Below are 22,512 nucleotides of genomic sequence, written 5' to 3' on the forward strand. Positions count from 1 at the left end.
GAAGGGGGTGCTCGGGCTCCGGCCCGCAGTTCGAGCGGCGAGAGTGCTCAGAGACGCGACGCGGGCCAGAGGGGAGAGAGCGGGCGCCTCAGTGTCCCTCCCCTTCCCACCCCTCGCCTCGCCGCCTTCTCCCCCCTCAGCCGGACCGGAATTATGTGATCCCGGAAGTTCCGGCGCCAATGTTGTGTGGGATAAACAGTAATGGCGGAGGCTGCAGCTCCGGGAACAACAGCCACAACATCAGGAGCAGGAGCGGCAGGGGCGGCGGTGGCAGCGGCCTCCCACACCCCTATCCCCACAGTCACCTCCCCGTCCCTGGGGGCACGGGATGTGACAGCGACGGCAGCGGCGGCGGCGGGACCAAACAGGTCACCTGCAGGTATTTCATGCATGGGGTTTGTAAGGAAGGAGATAACTGTCGATAATCACGTGACCTCTCTGACAGTCCATATGGTGTAGTGTACAAGTATTTTCAGCGAGGGTACGGAGACCGCTGCAAATATGAACACAGCAAGCCATTGCAACTGCTACAGATCTAACTGCAAAGTCACCCCTTGCTGCTTCCTCAAGTCTCTCATCAGTAGTTGGACAGATTGGTGAAATGCATATGGGCGAAGCTGAGTCAAGAAATTCAAACTTTTCAACTGTAGGAGCGCGTTCAGAAGACTGGGTGAACGCCATTGAGTTTGTTCCTGGGCAGCCCTACTGTGGCCGTACTGCCCCTTCCTCCACTGAAGCACCCCTGCAGGGCTCAGTGACCAAGGAAAAATCAGAGAAGGAGCAAATTGCAGTGGAAACAAAGAAGCAGATCTGCCCCTATGCTGCAGTGGGAGAGTGCCGATATGGGGAGAACTGTGTGTATCTCCATGGAGACGCGTGTGATATGTGTGGGCTGCAGGTCTTCCATCCAGTGGATGCTGCCCAAAGATCACAACATATAAAATCTTGCATCGAGGCCCATGAGAAGGACATGGAGCTCTCGTTTGCTGTGCAGCACAGCAAGGACATGGTGTGTGGGATCTGCATGGAGGTGGTCTATGAGAAAGCCAACCCCCGCGAGCGCCGCTTCGGAATCCTCTCCAACTGCAACCACACCTACTGTCTCAAGTGTATTCGCAAGTGGAGGAGTGCTAAGCAATTTGAGAGCAAGACCATAAAGTACTGCCCAGAATGCCGGATCACATCTAACATTGTCATTCCAAGTGAGGACTGGGTGGAGGAGAAAGAAAAGAAGCAGAAACTCATTCAGAAATACAAGGAGGCAATGAGCAACAAGGCGTGCAGGTATTTTGAAGAAGGACGTGGGAGCTGCCCATTTGGAGGGAACTGCGTTTACAAGCATGCGTACCCTGATGCCGTAGAGAGGAGCCACAGAGACAGAAAGTGGGAACATCAAGCACATAGCGGGCCCAACGAAGGAACCACTTCTGGGAGCTCATTGAGGAAAGAGAGAACGGCAACCCCTTTGACAACGACGAAGAAGAGGTTGTCACCTTTGAGCTGGGCGAGATGTTGCTTGTGCTTTTGGCTGCAGGTGGGGACGACGACCTGACAGACTCTGAAGACGAGTGGGACTTGTTTCACGATGAGCTGGAAGATTTTTATGACTTGGATCTATAGCAGCTTTGCTGGGCGTGTGAACTGGTCTGCTGAGCCTCAGACGGCAGCCCTCCCCGCTGGTGGCAGCAGTGCCCGTGGTTCTCTTCTAGGCAGGCCTCTCAAGTCCAGGTGCTGTCGTAATAATTTTTACCCAGGGCCTGTCTTCTCAATCCCTCACCTTTCCCCAAGGAGTATGTTGTTTTCTCTGTTTAAAAAAGTTCCACAATGAATCTTAAAGTTAGTTTTCTTGTAACATGAATTTAACGGTCAGACAGAGTGTAGGTTTGCTGCGTCATCTGTTTTCAGCCAGATTCACACAGTTCAAGGGTAGCATTTCCGGATTTCCAGTACTCATTTTTGAGGACCCCAGGTTCAAAAGTAACAGCATTGGCCCTGCTTTTGGGTCCAAGAATTGGGGTGATAGGTGAAGGATCTGAACTGTGGCATGTAGCCTTCTGCTATAGACTTAGGCGGATGCTTGAGGTTTCTGGTGAATTCTGCACATCTGTGTTTTTATATCTGTTCCCTGCCCTGGAATCCCCACCCTGTGCACTCGTTCTGTGGTTTTCGTCTCTTGTTTAATTGCACACAAGTACTACTGCTGGGTAACCAGAACCAGGTGCGACTGTGTTGAGATTTTTACTGTGTTTAGCCTGATAGGAAAATTGTGAAAGAACACATATAAAGATATAGCGGAATAAAATAAATGCAGAGTTGGAAGTTGACTCCCAAGGGCTGATAGACTTGGTACGTGTGAGTGTGCAACAAGCTTCTCATCCCTGCATAGATGCAGTGTCTGTAGCCTTAGTGGAAAAACTCAAGTTTACTGGTTTCAGCCTCGTGTGGCAAATAGATCTTAAAGAACAAAGCAGTATATTGGTAGCTGTTAATAGAGCAGGGCTAGCTCTGTCTATATAAATAGGGAAATGGGCTTAGCCATAGAGGTTCAACTATCTGGTTATCTCATGTATTAACACACATTGGGTCTCAGTTACACAGTTGTATTTAATGTTTTATGATCTCCTAGACTTTCTAGTCCAGGCACTTTTTGACAAGCCTTTGTCCTCATTTGAGGGGTTTTGTTGTCGGGTTGTTGGGTCCGTTTGTGTGGGTATTTGCCTCATGCCATCCCTGAGCTTTGCAGCTAGACAGGTGTGATTCAAAACTATGTTCTAAGGTGTTTCCTGTAGTGGAGTAATTGGTTTGCAGTAGTAAGTCATGTTTTTCCACTAAAAGGGGACGGAGGGGTGGTAATCCACGAGATAAGCTAAAGTTAAATTGTTAGAAGAATTCCTTGATCAGAAAATATAAATTTGCGTTTTGTTGCTCTATTTCCTGAAAGTAACTTGGAGATAAACCTGATTTGTCCATCTACTGCTTTGATCCCTTGGATACCACTCATACTTTCACGTTAAGCAAAAACAAGTAATTCTTGCAGGGGTCTCTGTCTTTTTCAGCAGCCCTTTTGTAAGACGCACTTTTCCCAAATAAAACAATTTTAAACCTCCCTCCCCCCCAAAAAAAGAAGTAATGAGACATAAACTTAAAGGGCTTTTTCCTGGCACATTCCATTCTAGTTTACAACCTAGAACACCACTTCAATTAAGGCTCTGTTGCATTAGTAACCAGATTTGAAAAGGAGAAATGCTGCCGCCTTGTGGCCGTTTCCCACAAGAGCGACTTTACACCCACAGCTAATGGTCATTAACATTCAGAAGGACTCGGGGCCATAAAGGACACCTGCCCTCAAAAATTGTGCTGAGGTAAGGAATGGACAAAACAATTCAAAACAGGCCAATTTTTCAAGAAGATAGTATGAAGAGTGAAGTTTTACTCACTCTCTTTAAAAAAAACAGGAAAATGGATAAAAGCTCAACCTCAGGAAGTATTAGACTCATGCAATCTAACCTACAAAAAGGTTTCAACGCACACCAGTCGACCGACCATCAGCAAAAAGTCTACAAACAATAAATGCTAAAGGGGCTTTAGAGAACTGTGTACCCTCTACCTGCTGGTGAGACGTAAAGTCGTAAGAGCCAACAATGAGAACAGAAAGGAGCTGCATTAAAAAGTAAAAATTGAGGTACCATTTAATCCAGCAGGCACGCCACTGGGCCTCTCACCTGAGAAGACCAGAATCGAGAAGACATAGGCTGCAAAAGCTGCACTGCAGCCTTATTCACAATAGCCAAGACAGTGAAGCAACCAAAATGTTCTTCAACAGGTGAATGGATAAAGAAGAAGTGGTCCATGTACACAATGGAATATTAGCCATGGAAAACAATGAAACACTGCTCTTTGAGGCACCACAGGTGAACCTGGGCATAATCACCAAACATTATGTAAGTCGGAAAGCAAAAGACCTATATCCTATGATATCACTTACAGGGGTTAGCTAAAAACTGACACAAATGAACATATTTCCACAGAGAAAGACGCTCACAGAATTAGAAAACAAACTATGCTCATGTAAAACGAAAGGTGGGGGGAATGGATAAATTAAGATTAGTGTTACTATACGTATACAAATACATATTATATACATTTATCAAAAAGACCGACCATATAGCAAGGGAGGTCTACAGAACACTCTGTAGTATTTTACATGGGAAGAGGATCTGTACAAGAATAGATATATACAATGTACAAATGAACCAGATTCTCTACACCTAGGACAAACAATAGTCTAATCTTTACCCCGATTAAAAAAAGTAAAAAAAAAAACCAAGAAGAAGTAAGGAGACCTAAACTTATGGGGGTTTCTCCTGGCACATTCCATTCTAATTTAAAACCTAGGAACACGACTTCCTGGAAGGCTCTGCTGCCTTAGTACCCAGATTTGGGAACGGAGAAATGAGGCCTCCTTGTGGCCATTTCCCACAACAGCAGCTTAAACACATTGCTAAAGGTCACTAAATATTCACCAAACTTGCATTTATTTAAATGACTCCTGCCCTCCAAAAATTCCTGGGGTCGAAAATCGACCAAAGTTTCAAAAGAGGGCAACCTTTCAAGATGACAATTTCAAGAGGTATATTGTACTCACATTTTTTTTAACAGAAAACAAAAAGGCGAGGAAAAATGATGAATTTTAGGAATTTTTAAAGACATGCAAACCCAAATTACAAAAACCGATCAGCTCACAGCAGTCAGAATGGCCATTAGCAAAAATGCTGCAAACAATAAATGCTGAAGTGATTGTGGAGAGATGCTTGCCCTCTCTTCTATGGGGGACGTGGTAAGAGCCACTAATGAAAACACAATGGAGGTGCTTTGAACATTGAGCTACAGGTCAATCATTCACACCCAGTGCTGGGCGTAACCCCTGAGAAATGAGAATCAAAAAGTCACAGGCTGGCAATCCTGCACTCCAGCAATATTTACCATAGCCAACACTTGGAAGCAACGAAAATATCCATCAATACAGGAATGCACCAAGAAGAAGTGGTCTAGGTACACAATGGAATATTACTCCAATAAAAACTATAAATTAAATTTAAAAAACAAACAAAAGTAAGGAGACATCCGCTTTTGTGGGTTTATCCGGGCACATTCCACTCTAATTTATAACCGAGGAACACCACTGGCCGGGAGGGCTGTTTCCCTAGTTACCAGAGTGGGGGACGTAGAGAGGCTGCCGTCCTCTGGCCGTTACCTGCAAAAGCAGCTTTGAAACCTGTGCTAATGCTCACTTCATATGAACAAGTACGGCAGGGCTGTAAATGAAACCTGCCCTCAAAATGTTTAGAGGGAGGTAAATGGCCAAAGCATTTCAAAATGTGACACATACTTTAAGAAAACACTTTGAAGAACTAAGCTGTAATCACAGATTGAAAAATAAAAGCACGTGCCTTAAAGCTCAATTTCAACGGATTATGAGACACATGCAAATTCAACCACAAAGAGGTATTATCTCAAACCAGTCAGAATAACCATCAGCAAGAAAACTATAAACAATAAATGCTGAAGGTGTTGTGGAGAAATGCATACGCTCAACTTTAAGAGGGACGTAACTTGGAAAGAGCCACTAATGAGAACTGAATGGAGGTGTCTTTAAAAGGGAAATATTGAGCTACCATATGATCCAGCAGGCCCCTTCCTGGACCTATACCCTCTGAAGACAGAACTGGAAAGACACAGGCAGGCAAAACTGCACTGCACAGTATTACAATAGCCAAGATATGGAAGTAACCAAAAAGTCCACCAACAGATGGGGGGACAAAGAAGAACTGCTACATGTAGAGATGGAATATTAGCTAGCGAAAAAATGAAACAAGGCCATTTGCAGCACCATAGATGAGTCTAGAAATAATCACGCAACTTGTAGTAAGTGAGAAAGCGAAAGACACATATCCTATCCTATCACTTGTAGGTGTTACCAAAAAATTGATACCAATGAAGATATTTCCACAGAGAAAGGCAATCACAGATTCATTAAACAAACTTATGGTTCACCAAATGGAAAGGTGTGTGAGGATTGGATACATTACGGTATTGGGGTTAACAGAGATATACAAACACATGTGAAATACAGAATCACCAAAGACCTACAGAATACCAAGAGAAGACTACTCAACATTGTGTCATAGCCTACATGGGAAAAGGATACGAAGAAGAATAGATATATGTATATGTGTGAAAGAACCACATCTTGCACACCTAGAGCAAACAAAATATTGTAATCAAATTTGCTGTGATAAAAAATAAAAATTTACTTAAAAATACGAACAAGAAGTAATGAGAAGGGGGTGCTCGGGCTCCGGCCCGCAGTTCGAGCGGCGAGAGTGCTCAGAGACGCGACGCGGGCCAGAGGGGAGTGAGCGGGCGCCTCAGTGTCCCTCCCCTTCCCACCCCTCGCCTCGCCGCCTTCTCCCCCCTCAGCCGGACCGGAATTATGTGATCCCGGAAGTTCCGGCGCCAATGCTGTGTGGGATAAACAGTAATGGCGGAGGCTGCAGCTCCGGGAACAACAGCCACAACATCAGGAGCAGGAGCGGCAGGGGCGGCGGTGGCAGCGGCCTCCCACACCCCTATCCCCACAGTCACCTCCCCGTCCCTGGGGGCACGGGATGTGACAGCGACGGCAGCGGCGGCGGCGGGACCAAACAGGTCACCTGCAGGTATTTCATGCATGGGGTTTGTAAGGAAGGAGATAACTGTCGATACTCACGTGACCTCTCTGACAGTCCATATGGTGTAGTGTACAAGTATTTTCAGCGAGGGTACGGAGACCGCTGCAAATATGAACACAGCAAGCCATTGCAACTGCTACAGATCTAACTGCAAAGTCACCCCTTGCTGCTTCCTCAAGTCTCTCATCAGTAGTTGGACAGATTGGTGAAATGCATATGGGCGAAGCTGAGTCAAGAAATTCAAACTTTTCAACTGTAGGAGCGCGTTCAGAAGACTGGGTGAACGCCATTGAGTTTGTTCCTGGGCAGCCCTACTGTGGCCGTACTGCCCCTTCCTCCACTGAAGCACCCCTGCAGGGCTCAGTGACCAAGGAAGAATCAGAGAAGGAGCAAATTGCAGTGGAAACAAAGAAGCAGATCTGCCCCTATGCTGCAGTGGGAGAGTGCTGATATGGGGAGAACTGTGTGTATCTCCATGGAGACGCGTGTGATATGTGTGGGCTACAGGTCTTCCATCCAGTGGATGCTGCCCAAAGATCACAACATATAAAATCTTGCATCGAGGCCCATGAGAAGGACATGGAGCTCTCGTTTGCTGTGCAGCACAGCAAGGACATGGTGTGTGGGATCTGCATGGAGGTGGTCTATGAGAAAGCCAACCCCCGCGAGCGCCGCTTCGGAATCCTCTCCAACTGCAACCACACCTACTGTCTCAAGTGTATTCGCAAGTGGAGGAGTGCTAAGCAATTTGAGAGCAAGACCATAAAGTACTGCCCAGAATGCCGGATCACATCTAACATTGTCATTCCAAGTGAGGACTGGGTGGAGGAGAAAGAAAAGAAGCAGAAACTCATTCAGAAATACAAGGAGGCAATGAGCAACAAGGCGTGCAGGTATTTTGAAGAAGGACGTGGGAGCTGCCCATTTGGAGGGAACTGCGTTTACAAGCATGCGTACCCTGATGCCGTAGAGAGGAGCCACAGAGACAGAAAGTGGGAACATCAAGCACATAGCGGGCCCAACGAAGGAACCACTTCTGGGAGCTCATTGAGGAAAGAGAGAACGGCAACCCCTTTGACAACGACGAAGAAGAGGTTGTCACCTTTGAGCTGGGCGAGATGTTGCTTGTGCTTTTGGCTGCAGGTGGGGACGACGACCTGACAGACTCTGAAGACGAGTGGGACTTGTTTCACGATGAGCTGGAAGATTTTTATGACTTGGATCTATAGCAGCTTTGCTGGGCGTGTGAACTGGTCTGCTGAGCCTCAGACGGCAGCCCTCCCCGCTGGTGGCAGCAGTGCCCGTGGTTCTCTTCTAGGCAGGCCTCTCAAGTCCAGGTGCTGTCGTAATAATTTTTACCCAGGGCCTGTCTTCTCAATCCCTCACCTTTCCCCAAGGAGTATGTTGTTTTCTCTGTTTAAAAAAGTTCCACAATGAATCTTAAAGTTAGTTTTCTTGTAACATGAATTTAACGGTCAGACAGAGTGTAGGTTTGCTGCGTCATCTGTTTTCAGCCAGATTCACACAGTTCAAGGGTAGCATTTCCGGATTTCCAGTACTCATTTTTGAGGACCCCAGGTTCAAAAGTAACAGCATTGGCCCTGCTTTTGGGTCCAAGAATTGGGGTGATAGGTGAAGGATCTGAACTGTGGCATGTAGCCTTCTGCTATAGACTTAGGCGGATGCTTGAGGTTTCTGGTGAATTCTGCACATCTGTGTTTTTATATCTGTTCCCTGCCCTGGAATCCCCACCCTGTGCACTCGTTCTGTGGTTTTCGTCTCTTGTTTAATTGCACACAAGTACTACTGCTGGGTAACCAGAACCAGGTGCGACTGTGTTGAGATTTTTACTGTGTTTAGCCTGATAGGAAAATTGTGAAAGAACACATATAAAGATATAGCGGAATAAAATAAATGCAGAGTTGGAAGTTGACTCCCAAGGGCTGATAGACTTGGTACGTGTGAGTGTTCAACAAGCTTCTCATCCCTGCATAGATGCAGTGTCTGTAGCCTTAGTGGAAAAACTCAAGTTTACTGGTTTCAGCCTCGTGTGGCAAATAGATCTTAAAGAACAAAGCAGTATATTGGTAGCTGTTAATAGAGCAGGGCTAGCTCTGTCTATATAAATAGGGAAATGGGCTTAGCCATAGAGGTTCAACTATCTGGTTATCTCATGTATTAACACACATTGGGTCTCAGTTACACAGTTGTATTTAATGTTTTATGATCTCCTAGACTTTCTAGTCCAGGCACTTTTTGACAAGCCTTTGTCCTCATTTGAGGGGTTTTGTTGTCGGGTTGTTGGGTCCGTTTGTGTGGGTATTTGCCTCATGCCATCCCTGAGCTTTGCAGCTAGACAGGTGTGATTCAAAACTATGTTCTAAGGTGTTTCCTGTAGTGGAGTAATTGGTTTGCAGTAGTAAGTCATGTTTTTCCACTAAAAGGGGACGGAGGGGTGGTAATCCACGAGATAAGCTAAAGTTAAATTGTTAGAAGAATTCCTTGATCAGAAAATATAAATTTGCGTTTTGTTGCTCTATTTCCTGAAAGTAACTTGGAGATAAACCTGATTTGTCCATCTACTGCTTTGATCCCTTGGATACCACTCATACTTTCACGTTAAGCAAAAACAAGTAATTCTTGCAGGGGTCTCTGTCTTTTTCAGCAGCCCTTTTGTAAGACGCACTTTTCCCAAATAAAACAAGTTTAAACCTCCCTCCCCCCCAAAAAAAGAAGTAATGAGACATAAACTTAAAGGGCTTTTTCCTGGCACATTCCATTCTAGTTTACAACCAAGAACACCACTTCAATTAAGGCTCTGTTGCATTAGTAACCAGATTTGAAAAGGAGAAATGCTGCCGCCTTGTGGCCGTTTCCCACAAGAGCGACTTTACACCCACAGCTAATGGTCATTAACATTCAGAAGGACTCGGGGCCATAAAGGACACCTGCCCTCAAAAATTGTGCTGAGGTAAGGAATGGACAAAACAATTCAAAACAGGCCAATTTTTCAAGAAGATAGTATGAAGAGTGAAGTTTTACTCACTCTCTTTAAAAAAAACAGGAAAATGGATAAAAGCTCAACCTCAGGAAGTATTAGACTCATGCAATCTAATCTACAAAAAGGTTTCAACGCACACCAGTCGACTGACCATCAGCAAAAAGTCTACAAACAATAAATGCTAAAGGGGCTTTAGAGAACTGTGTACCCTCTACCTGCTGGTGAGACGTAAAGTCGTAAGAGCCAACAATGAGAACAGAAAGGAGCTGCATTAAAAAGTAAAAATTGAGGTACCATTTAATCCAGCAGGCACGCCACTGGGCCTCTCACCTGAGAAGACCAGAATCGAGAAGACATAGGCTGCAAAAGCTGCACTGCAGCCTTATTCACAATAGCCAAGACAGTGAAGCAACCAAAATGTTCTTCAACAGGTGAATGGATAAAGAAGAAGTGGTCCATGAACACAATGGAATATTAGCCATGGAAAACAATGAAACACTGCTCTTTGAGGCACCACAGGTGAACCTGGGGATAATCACCAAACATGATGTAAGTCGGAAAGCAAAAGACCTATATCCTATGATATCACTTACAGGGGTTAGCTAAAAACTGACACAAATGAACATATTTCCACAGAGAAAGACGCTCACAGAATTAGAAAACAAACTATGCTCATGTAAAAGGAAAGGTGGGGGGAATGGATAAATTAAGATGAGTGTTACTATACGTATACAAATACATATTATATACATTTATCAAAAAGACCGACCATATAGCAAGGGAGGTCTACAGAACACTCTGTAGTATTTTACATGGGAAGAGGATCTGTACAAGAATAGACATATACAATGTACAAATGAACCAGATTCTGTACACCTAGGACAAACAATAGTCTAATCTTTACCCCGATTAAAAAAAGTAAAAAAAAAAACCAAGAAGAAGTAAGGAGACCTAAACTTATGGGGGTTTCTCCTGGCACATTCCATTCTAATTTAAAACCTAGGAACACGACTTCCTGGAAGGCTCTGCTGCCTTAGTACCCAGATTTGGGAACGGAGAAATGAGGCCTCCTTGTGGCCATTTCCCACAACAGCAGCTTAAACACATTGCTAAAGGTCACTAAATATTCACCAAACTTGCATTTATTTAAATGACTCCTGCCCTCCAAAAATTCCTGGGGTTGAAAATCGACCAAAGTTTCAAAAGAGGGCAACCTTTCAAGATGACAATTTCAAGAGGTATATTGTACTCACATTTTTTTTAACAGAAAACAAAAAGGCGAGGAAAAATGATGAATTTTAGGAATTTTTAAAGACATGCAAACCCAAATTACAAAAACCGATCAGCTCACAGCAGTCAGAATGGCCATTAGCAAAAATGCTGCAAACAATAAATGCTGAAGTGATTGTGGAGAGATGCTTGCCCTCTCTTCTATGGGGGACGTGGTAAGAGCCACTAATGAAAACACAATGGAGGTGCTTTGAACATTGAGCTACAGGTCAATCATTCACACCCAGTTCTGGGCGTAACCCCTGAGAAATGAGAATCAAAAAGTCACAGGCTGGCAATCCTGCACTCCAGCAATATTTACCATAGCCAACACTTGGAAGCAACGAAAATATCAATCAATACAGGAATGCACCAAGAAGAAGTGGTCTAGGTACACAATGGAATATTACTCCAATAAAAACTATAAATTAAATTTAAAAAACAAACAAAAGTAAGGAGACATCCGCTTTTGTGGGTTTATCCGGGCACATTCCACTCTAATTTATAACCGAGGAACACCACTGGCCGTGAGGGCTGTTTCCCTAGTTACCAGAGTGGGGGACGTAGAGAGGCTGCCGTCCTCTGGCCGTTACCTGCAAAAGCAGCTTTGAAACCTGTGCTAATGCTCACTTCATATGAACAAGTACGGCAGGGCTGTAAATGAAACCTGCCCTCAAAATGTTTAGAGGGAGGTAAATGGCCAAAGCATTTCAAAATGTGACACATACTTTAAGAAAACACTTTGAAGAACTAAGCTGTAATCACAGATTGAAAAATAAAAGCACGTGCCTTAAAGCTCAATTTCAACGGATTATGAGACACATGCAAATTCAACCACAAAGAGGTATTATCTCAAACCAGTCAGAATAACCATCAGCAAGAAAACTATAAACAATAAATGCTGAAGGTGTTGTGGAGAAATGCATACGCTCAACTTTAAGAGGGACGTAACTTGGAAAGAGCCACTAATGAAAACTGAATGGAGGTGCCTTTAAAAGGGAAATATTGAGCTACCATATGATCCAGCAGGCCCCTTCCTGGACCTATACCCTCTGAAGACAGAACTGGAAAGACACAGGCAGGCAAAACTGCACTGCACAGTATTACAATAGCCAAGATATGGAAGTAACCAAAAAGTCCACCAACAGATGGGGGGACAAAGAAGAACTGCTACATGTAGAGATGGAATATTAGCTAGCGAAAAAATGAAACAAGGCCATTTGCAGCACCATAGATGAGTCTAGAAGTAATCACGCAACTTGTAGTAAGTGAGAAAGCGAAAGACACATATCCTATCCTATCACTTGTAGGTGTTACCAAAAAATTGATACCAATGAAGATATTTCCACAGAGAAAGGCAATCACAGATTCATTAAACAAACTTATGGTTCACCAAATGGAAAGGTGTGTGAGGATTGGATACATTACGGTATTGGGGTTAACAGAGATATACAAACACATGTGAAATACAGAATCACCAAAGACCTACAGAATACCAAGAGAAGACTACTCAACATTGTGTCATAGCCTACATGGGAAAAGGATACGAAGAAGAATAGATATATGTATATGTGTGAAAGAACCACATCTTGCACACCTAGAGCAAACAAAATATTGTAATCAAATTTGCTGTGATAAAAAATAAAAATTTACTTAAAAATACGAACAAGAAGTAATGAGAAGGGGGTGCTCGGGCTCCGGCCCGCAGTTCGAGCGGCGAGAGTGCTCAGAGACGCGACGCGGGCCAGAGGGGAGTGAGCGGGCGCCTCAGTGTCCCTCCCCTTCCCACCCCTCGCCTCGCCGCCTTCTCCCCCCTCAGCCGGACCGGAATTATGTGATCCCGGAAGTTCCGGCGCCAATGTTGTGTGGGATAAACAGTAATGGCGGAGGCTGCAGCTCCGGGAACAACAGCCACAACATCAGGAGCAGGAGCGGCAGGGGCGGCGGTGGCAGCGGCCTCCCACACCCCTATCCCCACAGTCACCTCCCCGTCCCTGGGGGCACGGGATGTGACAGCGACGGCAGCGGCGGCGGCGGGACCAAACAGGTCACCTGCAGGTATTTCATGCATGGGGTTTGTAAGGAAGGAGATAACTGTCGATACTCACGTGACCTCTCTGACAGTCCATATGGTGTAGTGTACAAGTATTTTCAGCGAGGGTACGGAGACCGCTGCAAATATGAACACAGCAAGCCATTGCAACTGCTACAGATCTAACTGCAAAGTCACCCCTTGCTGCTTCCTCAAGTCTCTCATCAGTAGTTGGACAGATTGGTGAAATGCATATGGGCGAAGCTGAGTCAAGAAATTCAAACTTTTCAACTGTAGGAGCGCGTTCAGAAGACTGGGTGAACGCCATTGAGTTTGTTCCTGGGCAGCCCTACTGTGGCCGTACTGCCCCTTCCTCCACTGAAGCACCCCTGCAGGGCTCAGTGACCAAGGAAGAATCAGAGAAGGAGCAAATTGCAGTGGAAACAAAGAAGCAGATCTGCCCCTATGCTGCAGTGGGAGAGTGCCGATATGGGGAGAACTGTGTGTATCTCCATGGAGACGCGTGTGATATGTGTGGGCTGCAGGTCTTCCATCCAGTGGATGCTGCCCAAAGATCACAACATATAAAATCTTGCATCGAGGCCCATGAGAAGGACATGGAGCTCTCGTTTGCTGTGCAGCACAGCAAGGACATGGTGTGTGGGATCTGCATGGAGGTGGTCTATGAGAAAGCCAACCCCCACGAGCGCCGCTTCGGAATCCTCTCCAACTGCAACCACACCTACTGTCTCAAGTGTATTCGCAAGTGGAGGAGTGCTAAGCAATTTGAGAGCAAGACCATAAAGTACTGCCCAGAATGCTGGATCACATCTAACATTGTCATTCCAAGTGAGGACTGGGTGGAGGAGAAAGAAAAGAAGCAGAAACTCATTCAGAAATACAAGGAGGCAATGAGCAACAAGGCGTGCAGGTATTTTGAAGAAGGACGTGGGAGCTGCCCATTTGGAGGGAACTGCGTTTACAAGCATGCGTACCCTGATGCCGTAGAGAGGAGCCACAGAGACAGAAAGTGGGAACATCAAGCACATAGCGGGCCCAACGAAGGAACCACTTCTGGGAGCTCATTGAGGAAAGAGAGAACGGCAACCCCTTTGACAACGACGAAGAAGAGGTTGTCACCTTTGAGCTGGGCGAGATGTTGCTTGTGCTTTTGGCTGCAGGTGGGGACGACGACCTGACAGACTCTGAAGACGAGTGGGACTTGTTTCACGATGAGCTGGAAGATTTTTATGACTTGGATCTATAGCAGCTTTGCTGGGCGTGTGAACTGGTCTGCTGAGCCTCAGACGGCAGCCCTCCCCGCTGGTGGCAGCAGTGCCCGTGGTTCTCTTCTAGGCAGGCCTCTCAAGTCCAGGTGCTGTCGTAATAATTTTTACCCAGGGCCTGTCTTCTCAATCCCTCACCTTTCCCCAAGGAGTATGTTGTTTTCTCTGTTTAAAAAAGTTCCACAATGAATCTTAAAGTTAGTTTTCTTGTAACATGAATTTAACGGTCAGACAGAGTGTAGGTTTGCTGCGTCATCTGTTTTCAGCCAGATTCACACAGTTCAAGGGTAGCATTTCCGGATTTCCAGTACTCATTTTTGAGGACCCCAGGTTCAAAAGTAACAGCATTGGCCCTGCTTTTGGGTCCAAGAATTGGGGTGATAGGTGAAGGATCTGAACTGTGGCATGTAGCCTTCTGCTATAGACTTAGGCGGATGCTTGAGGTTTCTGGTGAATTCTGCACATCTGTGTTTTTATATCTGTTCCCTGCCCTGGAATCCCCACCCTGTGCACTCGTTCTGTGGTTTTCGTCTCTTGTTTAATTGCACACAAGTACTACTGCTGGGTAACCAGAACCAGGTGCGACTGTGTTGAGATTTTTACTGTGTTTAGCCTGATAGGAAAATTGTGAAAGAACACATATAAAGATATAGCGGAATAAAATAAATGCAGAGTTGGAAGTTGACTCCCAAGGGCTGATAGACTTGGTACGTGTGAGTGTGCAACAAGCTTCTCATCCCTGCATAGATGCAGTGTCTGTAGCCTTAGTGGAAAAACTCAAGTTTACTGGTTTCAGCCTCGTGTGGCAAATAGATCTTAAAGAACAAAGCAGTATATTGGTAGCTGTTAATAGAGCAGGGCTAGCTCTGTCTATATAAATAGGGAAATGGGCTTAGCCATAGAGGTTCAACTATCTGGTTATCTCATGTATTAACACACATTGGGTCTCAGTTACACAGTTGTATTTAATGTTTTATGATCTCCTAGACTTTCTAGTCCAGGCACTTTTTGACAAGCCTTTGTCCTCATTTGAGGGGTTTTGTTGTCGGGTTGTTGGGTCCGTTTGTGTGGGTATTTGCCTCATGCCATCCCTGAGCTTTGCAGCTAGACAGGTGTGATTCAAAACTATGTTCTAAGGTGTTTCCTGTAGTGGAGTAATTGGTTTGCAGTAGTAAGTCATGTTTTTCCACTAAAAGGGGACGGAGGGGTGGTAATCCACGAGATAAGCTAAAGTTAAATTGTTAGAAGAATTCCTTGATCAGAAAATATAAATTTGCGTTTTGTTGCTCTATTTCCTGAAAGTAACTTGGAGATAAACCTGATTTGTCCATCTACTGCTTTGATCCCTTGGATACCACTCATACTTTCACGTTAAGCAAAAACAAGTAATTCTTGCAGGGGTCTCTGTCTTTTTCAGCAGCCCTTTTGTAAGACGCACTTTTCCCAAATAAAACAATTTTAAACCTCCCTCCCCCCCAAAAAAAGAAGTAATGAGACATAAACTTAAAGGGCTTTTTCCTGGCACATTCCATTTTAGTTTACAACCTAGAGCACCACTTCAATTAAGGCTCTGTTGCATTAGTAACCAGATTTGAAAAGGAGAAATGCTGCCGCCTTGTGGCCGTTTCCCACAAGAGCGACTTTACACCCACAGCTAATGGTCATTAACATTCAGAAGGACTCGGGGCCATAAAGGACACCTGCCCTCAAAAATTGTGCTGAGGTAAGGAATGGACAAAACAATTCAAAACAGGCCAATTTTTCAAGAAGATAGTATGAAGAGTGAAGTTTTACTCACTCTCTTTAAAAAAACAGGAAAATGGATAAAAGCTCAACCTCAGGAAGTATTAGACTCATGCAATCTAACCTACAAAAAGGTTTCAACGCACACCAGTCGACTGACCATCAGCAAAAAGTCTACAAACAATAAATGCTAAAGGGGCTTTAGAGAACTGTGTACCCTCTACCTGCTGGTGAGACGTAAAGTCGTAAGAGCCAACAATGAGAACAGAAAGGAGCTGCATTAAAAAGTAAAAATTGAGGTACCATTTAATCCAGCAGGCACGCCACTGGGCCTCTCACCTGAGAAGACCAGAATCGAGAAGACATAGGCTGCAAAAGCTGCACTGCAGCCTTATTCACAATAGCCAAGACAGTGAAGCAACCAAAATGTTCTTCAACAGGTGAATGGATAAAGAAGAAGTGGTCCATGTACACAATGGAATATTAGCCATGGAAAACAATGAAACACTGCTCTTTGAGGCACCACAGGTGAACCTGGGCATAATCACCAAACATGATGTAAGTCGGAAAGCAAAAGACCTATATCCTATGATATCACTTACAGGGGTTAGCTAAAAACTGACACAAATGAACATATTTCCACAGAGAAAGACGCTCACAGAATTAGAAAACAAACTATGCTCATGTAAAACGAAAGGTGGGGGGAATGGATAAATTAAGATGAGTGTTACTATACGTATACAAATACATATTATATACATTTATCAAAAAGACCGACCATATAGCAAGGGAGGTCTACAGAACACTCTGTAGTATTTTACATGGGAAGAGGATCTGTACAAGAATAGACATATACAATGTACAAATGAACCAGATTCTGTACACCTAGGACAAACAATAGTCTAATCTTTACCCCGATTAAAAAAAGTAAAAAAAAAAACCAAGAAGAAGTAAGGAGACCTAAACTTATGGGGGTTTCTCCTGGCACATTCCATTCTAATTTAAAACCTAGGAACACGACTTCCTGGAAGGCTCTGCTGCCTTAGTACCCAGATTTGGGAACGGAGAAATGAGGCCTCCTTGTGGCCATTTCCCACAACAGCAGCTTAAACACATTGCTAAAGGTCACTAAATATTCACCAAACTTGCATTTATTTAAATGACTCCTGCCCTCCAAAAATTCCTGGGGTCGAAAATCGACCAAAGTTTCAAAAGAGGGCAACCTTTCAAGATGACAATTTCAAGAGGTATATTGTACTCACATTTTTTTTAACAGAAAACAAAAAGGCGAGGAAAAATGATGAATTTTAGGAATTTTTAAAGACATGCAAACCCAAATTACAAAAACCGATCAGCTCACAGCAGTCAGAATGGCCATTAGCAAAAATGCTGCAAACAATAAATGCTGAAGTGATTGTGGAGAGATGCTTGCCCTCTCTTCTATGGGGGACGTGGTAAGAGCCACTAATGAAAACACAATGGAGGTGCTTTGAACATTGAGCTACAGGTCAATCATTCACACCCAGTGCTGGGCGTAACCCCTGAGAAATGAGAATCAAAAAGTCACAGGCTGGCAATCCTGCACTCCAGCAATATTTACCATAGCCAACACTTGGAAGCAACGAAAATATCCATCAATACAGGAATGCACCAAGAAGAAGTGGTCTAGGTACACAATGGAATATTACTCCAATAAAAACTATAAATTAAATTTAAAAAACAAACAAAAGTAAGGAGACATCCGCTTTTGTGGGTTTATCCGGGCACATTCCACTCTAATTTATAACCGAGGAACACCACTGGCCGTGAGGGCTGTTTCCCTAGTTACCAGAGTGGGGGACGTAGAGAGGCTGCCGTCCTCTGGCCGTTACCTGCAAAAGCAGCTTTGAAACCTATGCTAATGCTCACTTCATATGAACAAGTACGGCAGGGCTGTAAATGAAACCTGCCCTCAAAATGTTTAGAGGGAGGTAAATGGCCAAAGCATTTCAAAATGTGACACATACTTTAAGAAAACACTTTGAAGAACTAAGCTGTAATCACAGATTGAAAAATAAAAGCACGTGCCTTAAAGCTCAATTTCAACGGATTATGAGACACATGCAAATTCAACCACAAAGAGGTATTATCTCAAACCAGTCAGAATAACCATCAGCAAGAAAACTATAAACAATAAATGCTGAAGGTGTTGTGGAGAAATGCATACGCTCAACTTTAAGAGGGACGTAACTTGGAAAGAGCCACTAATGAGAACTGAATGGAGGTGTCTTTAAAAGGGAAATATTGAGCTACCATATGATCCAGCAGGCCCCTTCCTGGACCTATACCCTCTGAAGACAGAACTGGAAAGACACAGGCAGGCAAAACTGCACTGCACAGTATTACAATAGCCAAGATATGGAAGTAACCAAAAAGTCCACCAACAGATGGGGGGACAAAGAAGAACTGCTACATGTAGAGATGGAATATTAGCTAGCGAAAAAATGAAACAAGGCCATTTGCAGCACCATAGATGAGTCTAGAAATAATCACGCAACTTGTAGTAAGTGAGAAAGCGAAAGACACATATCCTATCCTATCACTTGTAGGTGTTACCAAAAAATTGATACCAATGAAGATATTTCCACAGAGAAAGGCAATCACAGATTCATTAAACAAACTTATGGTTCACCAAATGGAAAGGTGTGTGAGGATTGGATACATTACGGTATTGGGGTTAACAGAGATATACAAACACATGTGAAATACAGAATCACCAAAGACCTACAGAATACCAAGAGAAGACTACTCAACATTGTGTCATAGCCTACATGGGAAAAGGATACGAAGAAGAATAGATATATGTATATGTGTGAAAGAACCACATCTTGCACACCTAGAGCAAACAAAATATTGTAATCAAATTTGCTGTGATAAAAAATAAAAATTTACTTAAAAATACGAACAAGAAGTAATGAGAAGGGGGTGCTCGGGCTCCGGCCCGCAGTTCGAGCGGCGAGAGTGCTCAGAGACGCGACGCGGGCCAGAGGGGAGTGAGCGGGCGCCTCAGTGTCCCTCCCCTTCCCACCCCTCGCCTCGCCGCCTTCTCCCCCCTCAGCCGGACCGGAATTATGTGATCCCGGAAGTTCCGGCGCCAATGCTGTGTGGGATAAACAGTAATGGCGGAGGCTGCAGCTCCGGGAACAACAGCCACAACATCAGGAGCAGGAGCGGCAGGGGCGGCGGTGGCAGCGGCCTCCCACACCCCTATCCCCACAGTCACCTCCCCGTCCCTGGGGGCACGGGATGTGACAGCGACGGCAGCGGCGGCGGCGGGACCAAACAGGTCACCTGCAGGTATTTCATGCATGGGGTTTGTAAGGAAGGAGATAACTGTCGATACTCATGTGACCTCTCTGACAGTCCATATGGTGTAGTGTACAAGTATTTTCAGCGAGGGTACGGAGACCGCTGCAAATATGAACACAGCAAGCCATTGCAACTGCTACAGATCTAACTGCAAAGTCACCCCTTGCTGCTTCCTCAAGTCTCTCATCAGTAGTTGGACAGATTGGTGAAATGCATATGGGCGAAGCTGAGTCAAGAAATTCAAACTTTTCAACTGTAGGAGCGCGTTCAGAAGACTGGGTGAACGCCATTGAGTTTGTTCCTGGGCAGCCCTACTGTGGCCGTACTGCCCCTTCCTCCACTGAAGCACCCCTGCAGGGCTCAGTGACCAAGGAAGAATCAGAGAAGGAGCAAATTGCAGTGGAAACAAAGAAGCAGATCTGCCCCTATGCTGCAGTGGGAGAGTGCCGATATGGGGAGAACTGTGTGTATCTCCATGGAGACGCGTGTGATATGTGTGGGCTGCAGGTCTTCCATCCAGTGGATGCTGCCCAAAGATCACAACATATAAAATCTTGCATCGAGGCCCATGAGAAGGACATGGAGCTCTCGTTTGCTGTGCAGCACAGCAAGGACATGGTGTGTGGGATCTGCATGGAGGTGGTCTATGAGAAAGCCAACCCCCACGAGCGCCGCTTCGGAATCCTCTCCAACTGCAACCACACCTACTGTCTCAAGTGTATTCGCAAGTGGAGGAGTGCTAAGCAATTTGAAAGCAAGACCATAAAGTACTGCCCAGAATGCCGGATCACATCTAACATTGTCATTCCAAGTGAGGACTGGGTGGAGGAGAAAGAAAAGAAGCAGAAACTCATTCAGAAATACAAGGAGGCAATGAGCAACAAGGCGTGCAGGTATTTTGAAGAAGGACGTGGGAGCTGCCCATTTGGAGGGAACTGCGTTTACAAGCATGCGTACCCTGATGCCGTAGAGAGGAGCCACAGAGACAGAAAGTGGGAACATCAAGCACATAGCGGGCCCAACGAAGGAACCACTTCTGGGAGCTCATTGAGGAAAGAGAGAACGGCAACCCCTTTGACAACGACGAAGAAGAGGTTGTCACCTTTGAGCTGGGCGAGATGTTGCTTGTGCTTTTGGCTGCAGGTGGGGACGACGGCCTGACAGACTCTGAAGACGAGTGGGACTTGTTTCACGATGAGCTGGAAGATTTTTATGACTTGGATCTATAGCAGCTTTGCTGGGCGTGTGAACTGGTCTGCTGAGCCTCAGACGGCAGCCCTCCCCGCTGGTGGCAGCAGTGCCCGTGGTTCTCTTCTAGGCAGGCCTCTCAAGTCCAGGTGCTGTCGTAATAATTTTTACCCAGGGCCTGTCTTCTCAATCCCTCACCTTTCCCCAAGGAGTATGTTGTTTTCTCTGTTTAAAAAAGTTCCACAATGAATCTTAAAGTTAGTTTTCTTGTAACATGAATTTAACGGTCAGACAGAGTGTAGGTTTGCTGCGTCATCTGTTTTCAGCCAGATTCACACAGTTCAAGGGTAGCATTTCCGGATTTCCAGTACTCATTTTTGAGGACCCCAGGTTCAAAAGTAACAGCATTGGCCCTGCTTTTGGGTCCAAGAATTGGGGTGATAGGTGAAGGATCTGAACTGTGGCATGTAGCCTTCTGCTATAGACTTAGGCGGATGCTTGAGGTTTCTGGTGAATTCTGCACATCTGTGTTTTTATATCTGTTCCCTGCCCTGGAATCCCCACCCTGTGCACTCGTTCTGTGGTTTTCGTCTCTTGTTTAATTGCACACAAGTACTACTGCTGGGTAACCAGAACCAGGTGCGACTGTGTTGAGATTTTTACTGTGTTTAGCCTGATAGGAAAATTGTGAAAGAACACATATAAAGATATAGCGGAATAAAATAAATGCAGAGTTGGAAGTTGACTCCCAAGGGCTGATAGACTTGGTACGTGTGAGTGTGCAACAAGCTTCTCATCCCTGCATAGATGCAGTGTCTGTAGCCTTAGTGGAAAAACTCAAGTTTACTGGTTTCAGCCTCGTGTGGCAAATAGATCTTAAAGAACAAAGCAGTATATTGGTAGCTGTTAATAGAGCAGGGCTAGCTCTGTCTATATAAATAGGGAAATGGGCTTAGCCATAGAGGTTCAACTATCTGGTTATCTCATGTATTAACACACATTGGGTCTCAGTTACACAGTTGTATTTAATGTTTTATGATCTCCTAGACTTTCTAGTCCAGGCACTTTTTGACAAGCCTTTGTCCTCATTTGAGGGGTTTTGTTGTCGGGTTGTTGGGTCCGTTTGTGTGGGTATTTGCCTCATGCCATCCCTGAGCTTTGTAGCTAGACAGGTGTGATTCAAAACTATGTTCTAAGGTGTTTCCTGTAGTGGAGTAATTGGTTTGCAGTAGTAAGTCATGTTTTTCCACTAAAAGGGGACGGAGGGGTGGTAATCCACGAGATAAGCTAAAGTTAAATTGTTAGAAGAATTCCTTGATCAGAAAATATAAATTTGCGTTTTGTTGCTCTATTTCCTGAAAGTAACTTGGAGATAAACCTGATTTGTCCATCTACTGCTTTGATCCCTTGGATACCACTCATACTTTCACGTTAAGCAAAAACAAGTAATTCTTGCAGGGGTCTCTGTCTTTTTCAGCAGCCCTTTTGTAAGACGCACTTTTCCCAAATAAAACAATTTTAAACCTCCCTCCCCCCCAAAAAAAGAAGTAATGAGACATAAACTTAAAGGGCTTTTTCCTGGCACATTCCATTCTAGTTTACAACCTAGAGCACCACTTCAATTAAGGCTCTGTTGCATTAGTAACCAGATTTGAAAAGGAGAAATGCTGCCGCCTTGTGGCCGTTTCCCACAAGAGCGACTTTACACCCACAGCTAATGGTCATTAACATTCAGAAGGACTCGGGGCCATAAAGGACACCTGCCCTCAAAAATTGTGCTGAGGTAAGGAATGGACAAAACAATTCAAAACAGGCCAATTTTTCAAGAAGATAGTATGAAGAGTGAAGTTTTACTCACTCTCTTTAAAAAAACAGGAAAATGGATAAAAGCTCAACCTCAGGAAGTATTAGACT

At 44.7% G+C, this 22,512-nt stretch overlaps 4 pseudogenes across 4 annotated transcripts; all 4 read left to right on the top strand.

Moving 5' to 3' along the window:
* Positions 1-201: 201 nt before the first annotated feature.
* On the top strand, positions 202-1,620 carry LOC309656578 (E3 ubiquitin-protein ligase makorin-1 pseudogene; annotated as a pseudogene). Its single transcript has one exon. The product of its transcript is annotated as an E3 ubiquitin-protein ligase makorin-1 pseudogene (transcript).
* Positions 1,621-6,541: 4,921 nt separating this feature from the next.
* LOC309656583 (E3 ubiquitin-protein ligase makorin-1 pseudogene) lies at positions 6,542-7,960 on the top strand (annotated as a pseudogene). The gene has a single exon. The product of its transcript is annotated as an E3 ubiquitin-protein ligase makorin-1 pseudogene (transcript).
* Positions 7,961-12,881: 4,921 nt separating this feature from the next.
* Positions 12,882-14,300, top strand: LOC309656595 (E3 ubiquitin-protein ligase makorin-1 pseudogene; annotated as a pseudogene). Its single transcript has one exon. The product of its transcript is annotated as an E3 ubiquitin-protein ligase makorin-1 pseudogene (transcript).
* Positions 14,301-19,220: 4,920 nt separating this feature from the next.
* On the top strand, positions 19,221-20,639 carry LOC309656594 (E3 ubiquitin-protein ligase makorin-1 pseudogene; annotated as a pseudogene). Its single transcript has one exon. The product of its transcript is annotated as an E3 ubiquitin-protein ligase makorin-1 pseudogene (transcript).
* The last annotated feature ends 1,873 nt before the right edge of the window (positions 20,640-22,512 follow it).

This window comes from Balaenoptera physalus (assembly GCF_965194825.1).
Source record: "Balaenoptera physalus genome assembly, contig: SUPER_2_unloc_15, whole genome shotgun sequence".
Taxonomy (NCBI): Eukaryota; Metazoa; Chordata; class Mammalia; order Artiodactyla; family Balaenopteridae; genus Balaenoptera; species Balaenoptera physalus.